The sequence below is a fragment of the Ipomoea nil genome, unplaced genomic scaffold (assembly GCF_001879475.1).
Source record: "Ipomoea nil cultivar Tokyo-kokei standard unplaced genomic scaffold, Asagao_1.1 scaffold1142, whole genome shotgun sequence".
Taxonomy (NCBI): Eukaryota; Viridiplantae; Streptophyta; class Magnoliopsida; order Solanales; family Convolvulaceae; genus Ipomoea; species Ipomoea nil.
The window spans coordinates 19,078-32,546 of NW_017617570.1; the positions used below are offsets into that span (position 1 = coordinate 19,078).

Below are 13,469 nucleotides of genomic sequence, written 5' to 3' on the forward strand. Positions count from 1 at the left end.
CTTAATATTTTTAAAATATCTACTAAAACAAGTTTGTTCAATCGGTTGTTGAAACTTGAAATGAAAGTTTCGTATTATTTGATTTTTGTAATTTTTATTATTGTTTTCTACATTACCCTCTATTATATCACTTACTTTTTAATAAATACACATAGACCCCGTCAGTGTATACTTTTGTAAAAAATATTCTGTTAATTATTTATTGTTTTTAACTTACTCATTCGAATTTCATAAGAAGGTCTTTGGTTCAAACCTAAGGAAGACAAACAAGATGAAATATTGCATTGAATCCAAGAATTGTTTAAGGATATGCGTTTAGGCCTCACCATAGAAATAGGGATTCGAAAATTACATAATTCATATTCTCAATAACATTATGACATTCCCGGTTGAGAATGTAGATGTCATAGCGTTATAAAAAGAAAGTACCATATAATGAAATTGCGTTTGTAGTCCAACGGTTAGGATAATTGCCTTCCGAGCAATAGACCTGGGTTCGACTCCTGGCAAACGCATTACCTTTGCATTCGTTAAGCCTGTCGAATTAAGCAAACCAAACATGCAGCCCTAGAGCTTAATTTCGTTAAGTTTCGCTTCTCGATTTAAGCAACCTTATGGACTAAACTCTTTTATATTTTACCAGTTTGTAATTTTGATATCAATTTATTCACCTCTTAATATTTTTAAAATATCTACTAAAACAAGTTGGTTCAATCGGTTGTTGAAACTTGAATTGAAAGCTTCGTATTATTTTGATTTTTGTAATTTTTATTATTTGTTTATACATTACCCTCTATTATATCACTTACTTTTTCATAAATACACATGGACCCCGTCAGTGTATACTTTTGTAAAAAATATTCTGTTAATTATTTATTGTTTTTAACTTACTCATTGAATTTAATAAGAAGGTCTTTGGTTCGAACCTAAGGAAGACAAACAAGATGAAATATTGCATTGAATCCAAGAATTGTTTAAGGATATGCGCTTAGGCCTCACCTAGATATAGAGATTCGAAAATTACATAATTCATATTCTCAATAACATTATGAAATTCCCGGTTGAGAATGTAAATGTCATAGCGTTATACAAAGAAAGTACCATATAATGAAATTGCGTTTGTAGTCCAACGGTTAGGATAATTGCCTTCCAAGCAATAGACCCGGGTTCAACTCCCGGCAAACGCATTACCTTTGCATTCGTTAAGCCTCTCGAATTAGCCCTAGAGCATAATTTCGTTAAGTTTTGCTTCTCGATTTAAGCAACCCTATGGACTAAACTCTTTTCAAATTTAATAATTTATTATATAAATTCCATTTTATATATATTTTTTAAATAAAATTTATATTCACACTTCTATTAAACAAACTTTTATATTTTACCAGTTTGTAATTTGATATCAATTTATTCACCTCTTAATATTTTTAAAATATCTACTAAAACAAGTTGGTTCAATCGGTTGTTGAAACTTGAAATGAAAGCTTCGTATTATTTTGATTTTTGTAATTTTTATTATTTGTTTATACATTACCCTCTATTATATCACTTACTTTTTCATAAATACACATGGACCCCGTCAGTGTATACTTTTGTAAAAAATATTCTGTTAATTATTTATTGTTTTTAACTTACTCATTGAATTTCATAAGAAGGTCTTTGGTTTGAACCTAAGGAAGACAAACAAGATGAAATATTGCATTGAATCCAAGAATTGTTTAAGGATATGCGCTTAGGCCTCACCTAGATATAGAGATTCGAAAATTACATAATTCATATTCTCAATAACATTATGACATTTCCGGTTGAGAATGTAAATGTCATAGCGTTATACAAAGAAAGTACCATATAATGAAATTGCGTTTGTAGTCCAACGGTTAGGATAATTGCCTTCCAAGCAATAGACCCGGGTTCAACCCGGCAAACGCATTACCTTTGCATTCGTTAAGCCTCTCGAATTAGCCCTAGAGCATAATTTCGTTAAGTTTTGCTTCTCGATTTAAGCAACCCTAAGGACTAAACTCTCTTCAAATTTAATAATTTATTATATAAATTCAATTTTATATATATATTTTTAAAATAAAATTTATATTCACACTTCCATTAAACAAACTTTTATATTTTACCAGTTTGTAATATTGATATCAATTTATTCACCTCTTAATATTTTTAAAATATCTACTAAAACAAGTTGGTTCAATCGGTTGTTGAAACTTGAAATGAAAGCTTTGTATTATTTTGATTTTTGTAATTTTTATTATTTGTTTATACATTACCCTCTATTATATCACTTACTTTTTCATAAATACACATGGACCCCGTCAGTGTATACTTTTGTAAAAAATTTTCTGTTAATTATTTATTGTTTTTAACTTACTCATTGAATTTCATAAGAAGGTCTTTGGTTTCAGAACCTAAGGAAGACAAACAAGAATGAAATATTGCATTGAATCCAAGGATTGTTTAAGGATATGCGCTTAGGCCTCACCTAGAAATAGAGATTCGAAAATTACATAATTCATATTCTCAATAACATTATGACATTCCCGGTTGAGAATGTAAATGTCATAGCGTTATACAAAGAAAGTACCATATAATGAAATTGCGTTTGTAGTCCAACGGTTAGGATAATTGCCTTCCAAGCAATAGACCCGGGTTCAACTCCCGGCAAACGCATTACCTTTGCATTCGTTAAGCCTCTCGAATTAGCCTAGAGCATAATTTCGTTAAGTTTTGCTTCTCGATTTAAGCAACCCTAGGACTAAACTCTCTTCAAATTTAATAATTTATTATATAAATTCATTTTATATATATTTTTTTAAATAAATTTATATTCACACTTCCATTAAACAAACTTTTATATTTTACCAGTTTGTAATTTTGATATCAATTTATTCACCTCTTAATATTTTTAAAATATCTACTAAAACAAGTTGGTTCAATCGGTTGTTGAAACTTGAAATGAAAGCTTTCGTATTATTTTGATTTTTGTAATTTTTATTATTTGTTTATACATTACCCTCTATTATATCACTTACTTTTTCATAAATACACATGGACCCCGTCAGTGTATACTTTTGTAAAAAATATTTCTGTTAATTATTTATTGTTTTTAACTTACTCATTGAATTTCATAAGAAGGTCTTTGGTTCAACCTAAGGAAGACAAACAAGAATGAAATATTGCATTGAATCCAAGGAATTGTTTAAGGATATGCGTTTAGGCCTCACCTAGAAATAGGGATTCGAAAATTACATAATTCATATTCTCAATAACATTATGACATTCCCGGTTGAGAATGTAAATGTCATAGCGTTATACAAAGAAAGTACCATATAATGAAATTGCGTTTGTAGTCCAACGGTTAGGATAATTGCCTTCCAAGCAATAGACCCGGGTTCAACTCCCGGCAAACGCATTACCTTTGCATTCGTTAAGCCTCTCGAATTAGCCCTAAGACCATAATTTCGTTAAGTTTGCTTCTCGATTTAAGCACCCTAGGACTAACTCTTCAATTTAATAATTTCATTATATAAATTCCATTTATATATATTTTTTAATAATTTATATTCACACTTATAAACTAAACTTTTATATTTTACCAGTTTGTAATTTTGATATCAATTTATTCACCTCTTAATATTTTTAAAATATCTACTAAAACAAGTTGGTTCAATCGGTTGTTGAAACTTGAAATGAAAGCTTCGTATTATTTTGATTTTTGTAATTTTTATTATTTGTTTATACATTACCCTCTATTATATCACTTACTTTTTCATAAATACACATGGACCCCGTCAGTGTATACTTTTGTAAAAAATATTCTGTTAATTATTTATTGTTTTTAACTTACTCATTGAATTTCATAAGAAGGTCTTTGGTTCGAACCTAAGGAAGACAAACAAGATGAAATATTGCATTGAATCCAAGAATTGTTTAAGGATATGCGCTTAGGCCTCACCTAGATATAGAGATTCGAAAATTACATAATTCATATTCTCAATAACATTATGAATTCCCGGTTGAGAATGTAAATGTCATAGCGTTATACAAAGAAAGTACCATATAATGAAATTGCGTTTGTAGTCCAACGGTTAGGATAATTGCCTTCCAAGCAATAGACCCGGGTTCAACTCCCGGCAAACGCATTACCTTTGCATTCGTTAAGCCTCTCGAATTAGCCCTAGAGCATAATTTCGTTAAGTTTTGCTTCTCGATTTAAGCAACCCTATGGACTAAACTCTCTTCAAATTTAATAATTTATTATATAAATTCATTTTATATATATATTTTTTAAAATAAAATTTATATTCACACTTCCTATTAAACAAACTTTTATATTTTACCAGTTTGTAATTTGATATCAATTTATTCACCTCTTAATATTTTTAAAATATCTACTAAAACAAGTTGGTTCAATCGGTTGTTGAAACTTGAAATGAAAGCTTCGTATTATTTTGATTTTTGTAATTTTTATTATTTGTTTATACATTACCCTCTATTATATCACTTACTTTTTCATAAATACACATGGACCCCGTCAGTGTATACTTTTGTAAAAAATATTCTGTTAATTATTTATTGTTTTTAACTTACTCATTGAATTTCATAAGAAGGTCTTTGGTTCAAACCTAAGGAAGACAAACAAGATGAAATATTGCATTGAATCCAAGATTGTTTAAGGATATGCGTTTAGGCCTCACCTAGAAATAGGGATTCGAAAATTACATAATTCATATTCTCAATAACATTATGACATTTCCGGTTGAGAATGTAAATGTCATAGCGTTATACAAAGAAAGTACCATATAATGAAATTGCGTTTGTAGTCCAACGGTTAGGATAATTGCCTTCCAAGCAATAGACCCGGGTTCAACTCCCGGCAAACGCATTACCTTTGCATTCGTTAAGCCTCTCGAATTAGCCCTAGAGCATAATTTCGTTAAGTTTTGCTTCTCGATTTAAGCAACCCTAAGGACTAAACTCTCTTCAAATTTAATAATTTATTATATAAATTCAATTTTATATATATTTTTTTAAAATAAAATTTATATTCACACTTCCATTAAACAAACTTTTATATTTACCAGTTTGTAATTTTGATATCAATTTATTCACCTCTTAATATTTTTAAAATATCTACTAAAACAAGTTGGTTCAATCGGTTGTTGAAACTTGAAATGAAAGCTTTGTATTATTTTGATTTTTGTAATTTTTATTATTTGTTTATACATTACCCTCTATTATATCACTTACTTTTTCATAAATACACATGGACCCCGTCAGTGTATACTTTTGTAAAAAATTTTCTGTTAATTATTTATTGTTTTTAACTTACTCATTGAATTTCATAAGAAGGTCTTTGGTTCAAACCTAAGGAAGACAAACAAGAAGAAATATTGCATTGAATCCAAGGATTGTTTAAGGATATGCGTTTAGGCCTCACCTAGAAATAGGGATTCGAAAATTACATAATTCATATTCTCAATAACATTATGACATTCCCGGTTGAGAATGTAGATGTCATAGCGTTATACAAAGAAAGTACCATATAATGAAATTGCGTTTGTAGTCCAACGGTTAGGATAATTGCCTTTCCAAGCAATAGACCTGGGTTCAACTCCCGGCAAACGCATTACCTTTGCATTCGTTAAGCCTCTCGAATTACCGCAAACCAAACATTGCAGCCCTAGAGCTATAATTTCGTTAAGTTTTCGCTTCTCGATTTAAGCAACCTTATGGACTAAACTCTTTTATATTTTACCAGTTTGTAATTTTGATATCAATTTATTCACCTCTTAATATTTTTAAAATATCTACTAAAACAAGTTTGTTTCAATCGGTTGTTGAAACTTGAAATGAAAGCTTCGTATTATTTGATTTTTGTAATTTTATTATTTGTTTCATACATTACCCTCTATTATATCACTTACTTTTCAATAAATACACATGGACCCCGTCAGTGTATACTTTTGTAAAAAAATATTCTGTTAATTATTTATTGTTTTTAACTTACTCATTGAATTTCATAAGAAGGTCTTTGGGTTTGAAACCTAAGGAAGACAAACAAGATGAAATATTGCATTGAATCCAAGAATTGTTTAAGGATATGCGCTTTAGGCCTCACCTAGAATATAGAGATTCGAAAATTACATAATTCATATTCTCAATAACATTATGACATTCCCGGTTGAGAATGTAGATGTCATAGCGTTATACAAAGAAAAGTACCATATAATGAAATTGCGTTTGTAGTCCAACGGTTAGGATAATTGCCTTCCAAGCAATAGACCCTGGGTTCGAACTCCTCGGCAAACGCATTACCTTTGCATTCGTTAAGCCTCTCGAATTAGCAAACCTAGAGCATAATTTCGTTAAGTTTGCTTCTCGATTTAAGCAACCCTAAGGACTAAACTCTTTAAATTTAATATTTTATTAATTCATTTATATATTTTTAAATAAATTTATATTCACACTTCATTAAACAAACTTTTATTTTACCAGTTTGTAATTTTGATATCAATTTATTCACCTCTTAATATTTTTAAAATATCTACTAAAACAAGTTGGTTCAATCGGTTGTTGAAACTTGAAATGAAAGCTTCGTATTATTTTGATTTTTGTAATTTTTATTATTTGTTTATACATTACCCTCTATTATATCACTTACTTTTTCATAAATACACATGACCCCGTCAGTGTATACTTTTGTAAAAAATATTTCTGTTAATTATTTATTGTTTTTAACTTACTCATTGAATTTCATAAGAAGGTCTTTGGTTCGAACCTAAGGAAGACAAACAAGATGAAATATTGCATTGAATCCAAGAATTGTTTAAGGATATGCGCTTTAGGCCTCACCTAGATATAGGGATTCGAAAATTACATAATTCATATTCTCAATAACATTATGACATTCCCGGTTGAGAATGTAAATGTCATAGCGTTATACAAAGAAAGTACCATATAATGAAATTGCGTTTGTAGTCCAACGGTTAGGATAATTGCCTTCCAAGCAATAGACCTCGGGTTCAACTCCCGGCAAACGCATTACCTTTGCATTCGTTAAGCCTCTCGAATTAGCCCTAGAGCATAATTTCGTTAAGTTTTGCTTCTCGATTTAAGCAACCCTATGGACTAAACTCTCTTCAAATTTAATAATTTATTATATAAATTCCATTTATATATATATTTTTTTAAAATAAAATTTATATTCACACTTCCTATTAAACAAACTTTTATATTTTACCAGTTTGTAATTTTGATATCAATTTATTCACCTCTTAATATTTTTAAAATATCTACTAAAACAAGTTGGTTCAATCGGTTGTTGAAACTTGAAATGAAAGCTTTGTATTATTTTGATTTTTGTAATTTTTATTATTTGTTTATACATTACCCTCTATTATATCACTTACTTTTTCATAAATACACATGGACCCCGTCAGTGTATACTTTTGTAAAAAATTTCTGTTAATTATTTATTGTTTTTAACTTACTCATTGAATTTCATAAGAAGGTCTTTGGTTCAAACCTAAGGAAGACAAACAAGAAGAAATATTGCATTGAATCCAAGGATTGTTTAAGGATATGCGTTTTAGGCCTCACCTAGAAATAGGGATTCGAAAATTACATAATTCATATTCTCAATAACATTATGACATTCCGGTTGAGAATGTAGATGTCATAGCGTTATACAAAGAAAGTACCATATAATGAAATTGCGTTTGTAGTCCAACGGTTAGGATAATTGCCTTCCAAGCAATAGACCTGGGTTCAACTCCCGGCAAACGCATTACCTTTGCATTCGTTAAGCCTCTCGAATTACGCAAACCAAACATGCAGCCCTAGAGCTTAATTTCGTTAAGTTTCGCTTCTCGATTTAACGCAACCTTAATGGACTAAACTCTTTTATATTTTACCAAGTTTTTTATATTTTTATTTTACGTTATATATCAATTTATTCACCTCTTAATATTTTTAAAATATCTACTAAAACAAGTTGGTTCAATCGGTTGTTGAAACTTGAAATGAAAGCTTTCGTATTATTTGATTTTTGTAATTTTTATTATTTGTTTATACATTACCCTCTATTATATCACTTACTTTTCTAATAAATACACATGACCCCGTCAGTGTATACTTTTGTAAAAAATATTCTGTTAATTATTTATTGTTTTTAACTTACTCATTGAATTTCATAAGAAGGTCTTTGGTTCAAACCTAAGGAAGACAAACAAGATGAAATATTGCATTGAATCCAAGAATTGTTTAAGGATATGCGTTTAGGCCTCACCTAGAAATAGGGATTCGAAAATTACATAATTCATATTCTCAATAACATTATGACATTCCCGGTTGAGAATGTAGATGTCATAGCGTTATACAAAGAAAGTACCATATAATGAAATTGTCGTTTGTAGTCCAACGGTTAGGATAATTGCCTTCCAAGCAATAGACCTGGGTTCAACTCCTCGGCAAACGCATTACCTTTGCATTCGTTAAGCCTCTCGAATTACAGAGCAAATACCGAAACATGCAAGCCCTAGAGCTTAAACTTTTCGTTTAAAGTTTATTTCGTCTTCTCGATATATAAAGCAAAACCTTATGCGACCTTAAACTCTTTTATATTTTACCAGTTGTAATTTTGATATCAATTTATTCACCTCTTAATATTTTTAAAATATCTACTAAAAACAAGTTGGTTCAATCGGTTGTTGAAACTTGAAATTGAAAGCTTCGTATTATTTTGATTTTTGTAATTTTTATTATTTGTTTATACATTACCCTCTATTATATCACTTACTTTTTCATAAATACACATGGACCCCGTCAGTGTATACTTTTGTAAAAAATATTCTGTTAATTATTTATTGTTTTTAACTTACTCATTGAATTTCATAAGAAGGTCTTTGGTTTCGAACCTAAGGAAGACAAACAAGATGAAATATTGCATTGAATCCAAGAATTGTTTAAGGATATGCGCTTAGGCCTCACCTAGATATAGGAGATTCGAAAATTACATAATTCATATTCTCAATAACATTATGACATTCCCGGTTGAGAATGTAAATGTCATAGCGTTATACAAAGAAAGTACCATATAATGAAATTGCGTTTGTAGTCCAACGGTTAGGATAATTGCCTTCCAAGCAATAGACCCGGGTTCAACTCCCGGCAAACGCATTACCTTTGCATTCGTTAAGCCTCTCGAATTAGCCCTAGAGCATAATTTCGTTAAGTTTTGCTTCTCGATTTAAGCAACCCTATGGACTAAACTCTTTTCAAATTTAATAATTTATTATATAAATTCCATTTTATATATATTTTTTTAAATAAAATTTATATTCACACTTCTATTAAACAAACTTTTATATTTACCAGTTTGTAATTTTGATATCAATTTATTCACCTCTTAATATTTTTAAAATATCTACTAAAACAAGTTGGCTTCAATCGGTTGCTTGAAACTTGAAATGAAAGCTTCGTATTATTTTGATTTTTGTAATTTTTATTATTTGTTTATACATTACCCTCTATTATATCACTTACTTTTTCATAAATACACATGGACCCCGTCAGTGTATACTTTTGTAAAAAATATTCTGTTAATTATTTATTGTTTTTAACTTACTCATTGAATTTCATAAGAAGGTCTTTGGTTTGAACCTAAGGAAGACAAACAAGATGAAATATTGCATTGAATCCAAGAATTGTTTAAGGATATGCGCTTAGGCCTCACCTAGATATAGAGATTCGAAAAATTACATAATTCATATTCTCAATAACATTATGACATTTCCGGTTGAGAATGTAAATGTCATAGCGTTATACAAAGAAAGTACCATATAATGAAATTGCGTTTGTAGTCCAACGGTTAGGATAATGCCTTCCAAGCAATAGACCCGGGTTCAACTCCCGGCAAACGCATTACCTTTGCATTCGTTAAGCCTCTCGAATTAGCCCTAGAGCATAATTTCGTTAAGTTTTGCTTCTCGATTTAAAGCAAACCCTAAGGACTAAACTCTCTTCAAATTTAATAATTTATTATATAAATTCAATTATATATATATATTTTTAAAATAAAATTATATTCACACTTCCATTAAACAACTTTTATATTTTACCAGTTTGTAATTTTGATATCAATTTATTCACCTCTTAATATTTTTAAAATATCTACTAAAACAAGTTGGTTCAATCGGTTGTTGAAACTTGAAATGAAAGCTTTGTATTATTTTGATTTTTGTATTTTTATTATTTGTTTATACATTACCCTCTATTATATCACTTCACTTTTTCATAAATACACATGGACCCCGTCAGTGTATACTTTTGTAAAAAATTTCTGTTAATTATTTATTGTTTTTAACTTACTCATTGAATTTCATAAGAAGGTCTTTGGTTCAAACCTAAGGAAGACAAAACAAGAAGAAATATTGCATTGAATCCAAGGATTGTTTAAGGATATGCGTTTAGGCGCTCACCTAGAAATAGGGATTCGAAAATTACATAATTCATATTCTCAATAACATTATGACATTCCCGGTTGAGAATGTAAATGTCATAGTGTTATACAAAGAAAGTACCATATAATGAAATTGCGTTTGTAGTCCAACGGTTAGGATAATTGCCTTCCAAGCAATAGACCCGGGTTCAACTCCCGGCAAACGCATTACCTTTGCATTCGTTAAGCCTCTCGAATTAGCCCTAGAGCATAATTTCGTTAAGTTTTGCTTCTCGATTTAAGCAACCCTAAGGACTAAACTCTCTTCAAATTTAATAATTTATTATATAAATTCAATTTTATATATTTTTTTAAATAAAATTTATATTCACACTTCCATTAAACAAACTTTTATATTTTACCAGTTTGTAATTTTGATATCAATTTATTCACCTCTTAATATTTTTAAAATATCTACTAAAACAAGTTGGTTCAATCGTTGTTGAAACTTGAAATGAAAGCTTTGTATTATTTTGATTTTTGTAATTTTTATTATTTGTTTATACATTACCCTCTATTATATCACTTACTTTTTCATAAATACACATGGACCCCGTCAGTGTATACTTTTGTAAAAAATTTTCTGTTAATTATTTATTGTTTTTAACTTACTCATTGAATTTCATAAGAAGGTCTTTGGTTCAAACCTAAGGAAGACAAACAAGAAGAAATATTGCATTGAATCCAAGGATTGTTTAAGGATATGCGTTTAGGCCTCACCTAGAAATAGGGATTCGAAAATTACATAATTCATATTCTCAATAACATTATGACATTCCCGGTTGAGAATGTAGATGTCATAGCGTTATACAAAGAAAGTACCATATAATGAAATTGCGTTTGTAGTCCAACGGTTAGGATAATTGCCTTCCAAGCAATAGACCGGGTTCAACTCCCGGCAAACGCATTACCTTTGCATTCGTTAAGCCTCTCGAATTAGCAAACCAAACATGCAGCCCTAGAGCTTAATTTCGTTAAGTTTCGCTTCTCGATTTAAGCAACCTTATGGACTAAACTCTTTTATATTTTACCAGTTTGTAATTTTGATATCAATTTATTCACCTCTTAATATTTTTAAAATATCTACTAAAACAAGTTGTTCAATCGGTTGTTGAAACTTGAAATGAAAGTTTCGTATTATTTGATTTTTGTAATTTTTATTATTTTTTCTACATTACCCTCTATTATATCACTTACTTTTTAATAAATACACATGGACCCCGTCAGTGTATACTTTTGTAAAAAATATTCTGTTAATTATTTATTGTTTTTAACTTACTCATTGAATTTCATAAGAAGGTCTTTGGTTCAAACCTAAGGAAGACAAACAAGATGAAATATTGCATTGAATCCAAGAATTGTTTAAGGATATGCGTTTAGGCCTCACCTAGAAATAGGGATTCGAAAATTACATAATTCATATTCTCAATAACATTATGACATTCCCGGTTGAGAATGTAGATGTCATAGCGTTATACAAAGAAAGTACCATATAATGAAATTGCGTTTGTAGTCCAACGGTTAGGATAATTGCCTTCCAAGCAATAGACCTGGGTTCGACTCCTGGCAAACGCATTACCTTTGCATTCGTTAAGCCTCTCGAATTAAGCAAACCAAACATGCAGCCCTAGAGCTTAATTTCGTTAAGTTTTCGCTTCTCGATTTAAGCAACCTTATGGACTAAACTCTTTTATATTTTACCAGTTTGTAATTTTGATATCAATTTATTCACCTCTTAATATTTTTAAAATATCTACTAAAACAAGTTGGTTCAATCGGTTGTTGAAACTTGAAATGAAAGCTTCGTATTATTTTGATTTTTGTAATTTTTATTATTTTTTATACATTACCCTCTATTATATCACTTACTTTTCATAAATACACATGGACCCGTCAGTGTATACTTTTTGTAAAAAATATTCTGTTAATTATTTATTGTTTTTAACTTACTCATTGAATTTCATAAGAAGGTCTTTGGTTCAAACCTAAGGAAGACAAACAAGATGAAATATTGCATTGAATCCAAGAATTGTTTAAGGATATGCGCTTAGGCCTCACCTAGATATAGAGATTCGAAAATTACATAATTCATATTCTCAATAACATTATGACATTCCCGTTGAGAATGTAAATGTCATAGCGTTATACAAAGAAAGTACCATATAATGAAATTGCGTTTGTAGTCCAACGGTTAGGATAATTGCCTTCCAAGCAATAGACCCGGGTCAACTCCCGGCAAACGCATTACCTTTGCATTCGTTAAGCCTCTCGAATTAGCCCTAGAGCATAATTTCGTTAAGTTTTGCTTCTCGATTTAAGCAACCCTATGGACTAAACTCTTCAAATTAATAATTTATTATATAAATTCCATTATATATATTTTTAAATAAAATTTATATTCACACTTCTATTAAACAAACTTTTATATTTTACCAGTTTGTAATTTTGATATCAATTTATTCACCTCTTAATATTTTTAAAATATCTACTAAAACAAGTTGGTTCAATCGGTTGTTGAAACTTGAAATGAAAGCTTCGTATTATTTTTGATTTTTGTAATTTTTATTTTGTTTATACATTACCCTCTATTATATCACTTACTTTTTCATAAATACACATGGACCCCGTCAGTGTATACTTTTGTAAAAAATATTCTGTTAATTATTTTATTGTTTTTAACTTACTCATTGAATTTCATAAGAAGGTCTTTGGTTTGAACCTAAGGAAGACAAACAGATGAAATATTGCATTGAATCCAAGAATTGTTTAAGGATATGCGCTTAGGCCTCACCTAGATATAGAGATTCGAAAATTACATAATTCATATTCTCAATAACATTATGAATTTCCGGTTGAGAATGTAAATGTCATAGCGTTATACAAAGAAAGTACCATATAATGAAAATTGCGTTTGTAGTCCAACGGTTAGGATAATTGCCTTCCAAGCAATAGACCCGGGTTCAAC

At 29.5% G+C, this 13,469-nt stretch overlaps 14 non-coding genes across 14 annotated transcripts; all 14 read left to right on the top strand.

Moving 5' to 3' along the window:
* The first annotated feature begins 443 nt into the window (after positions 1–443).
* On the top strand, positions 444–515 carry TRNAG-UCC. Its single transcript has one exon. It is a non-coding gene; the product is annotated as a tRNA-Gly (tRNA).
* Positions 516–1,115: 600 nt separating this feature from the next.
* Positions 1,116–1,187, top strand: TRNAG-UCC. The gene has a single exon. It is a non-coding gene; the product is annotated as a tRNA-Gly (tRNA).
* A 669-nt stretch (positions 1,188–1,856) lies between these two features.
* On the top strand, positions 1,857–1,926 carry TRNAG-UCC. The gene has a single exon. It is a non-coding gene; the product is annotated as a tRNA-Gly (tRNA).
* A 675-nt stretch (positions 1,927–2,601) lies between these two features.
* Positions 2,602–2,673, top strand: TRNAG-UCC. The gene has a single exon. It is a non-coding gene; the product is annotated as a tRNA-Gly (tRNA).
* A 670-nt stretch (positions 2,674–3,343) lies between these two features.
* Positions 3,344–3,415, top strand: TRNAG-UCC. The gene has a single exon. It is a non-coding gene; the product is annotated as a tRNA-Gly (tRNA).
* A 658-nt stretch (positions 3,416–4,073) lies between these two features.
* Positions 4,074–4,145, top strand: TRNAG-UCC. Its single transcript has one exon. It is a non-coding gene; the product is annotated as a tRNA-Gly (tRNA).
* Positions 4,146–4,816: 671 nt separating this feature from the next.
* On the top strand, positions 4,817–4,888 carry TRNAG-UCC. Its single transcript has one exon. It is a non-coding gene; the product is annotated as a tRNA-Gly (tRNA).
* A 2,086-nt stretch (positions 4,889–6,974) lies between these two features.
* On the top strand, positions 6,975–7,047 carry TRNAG-UCC. Its single transcript has one exon. It is a non-coding gene; the product is annotated as a tRNA-Gly (tRNA).
* A 673-nt stretch (positions 7,048–7,720) lies between these two features.
* Positions 7,721–7,792, top strand: TRNAG-UCC. The gene has a single exon. It is a non-coding gene; the product is annotated as a tRNA-Gly (tRNA).
* A 1,319-nt stretch (positions 7,793–9,111) lies between these two features.
* On the top strand, positions 9,112–9,183 carry TRNAG-UCC. The gene has a single exon. It is a non-coding gene; the product is annotated as a tRNA-Gly (tRNA).
* A 1,417-nt stretch (positions 9,184–10,600) lies between these two features.
* On the top strand, positions 10,601–10,672 carry TRNAG-UCC. Its single transcript has one exon. It is a non-coding gene; the product is annotated as a tRNA-Gly (tRNA).
* A 668-nt stretch (positions 10,673–11,340) lies between these two features.
* Positions 11,341–11,411, top strand: TRNAG-UCC. Its single transcript has one exon. It is a non-coding gene; the product is annotated as a tRNA-Gly (tRNA).
* A 596-nt stretch (positions 11,412–12,007) lies between these two features.
* TRNAG-UCC lies at positions 12,008–12,079 on the top strand. Its single transcript has one exon. It is a non-coding gene; the product is annotated as a tRNA-Gly (tRNA).
* A 598-nt stretch (positions 12,080–12,677) lies between these two features.
* Positions 12,678–12,748, top strand: TRNAG-UCC. Its single transcript has one exon. It is a non-coding gene; the product is annotated as a tRNA-Gly (tRNA).
* Positions 12,749–13,469: the final 721 nt, after the last annotated feature.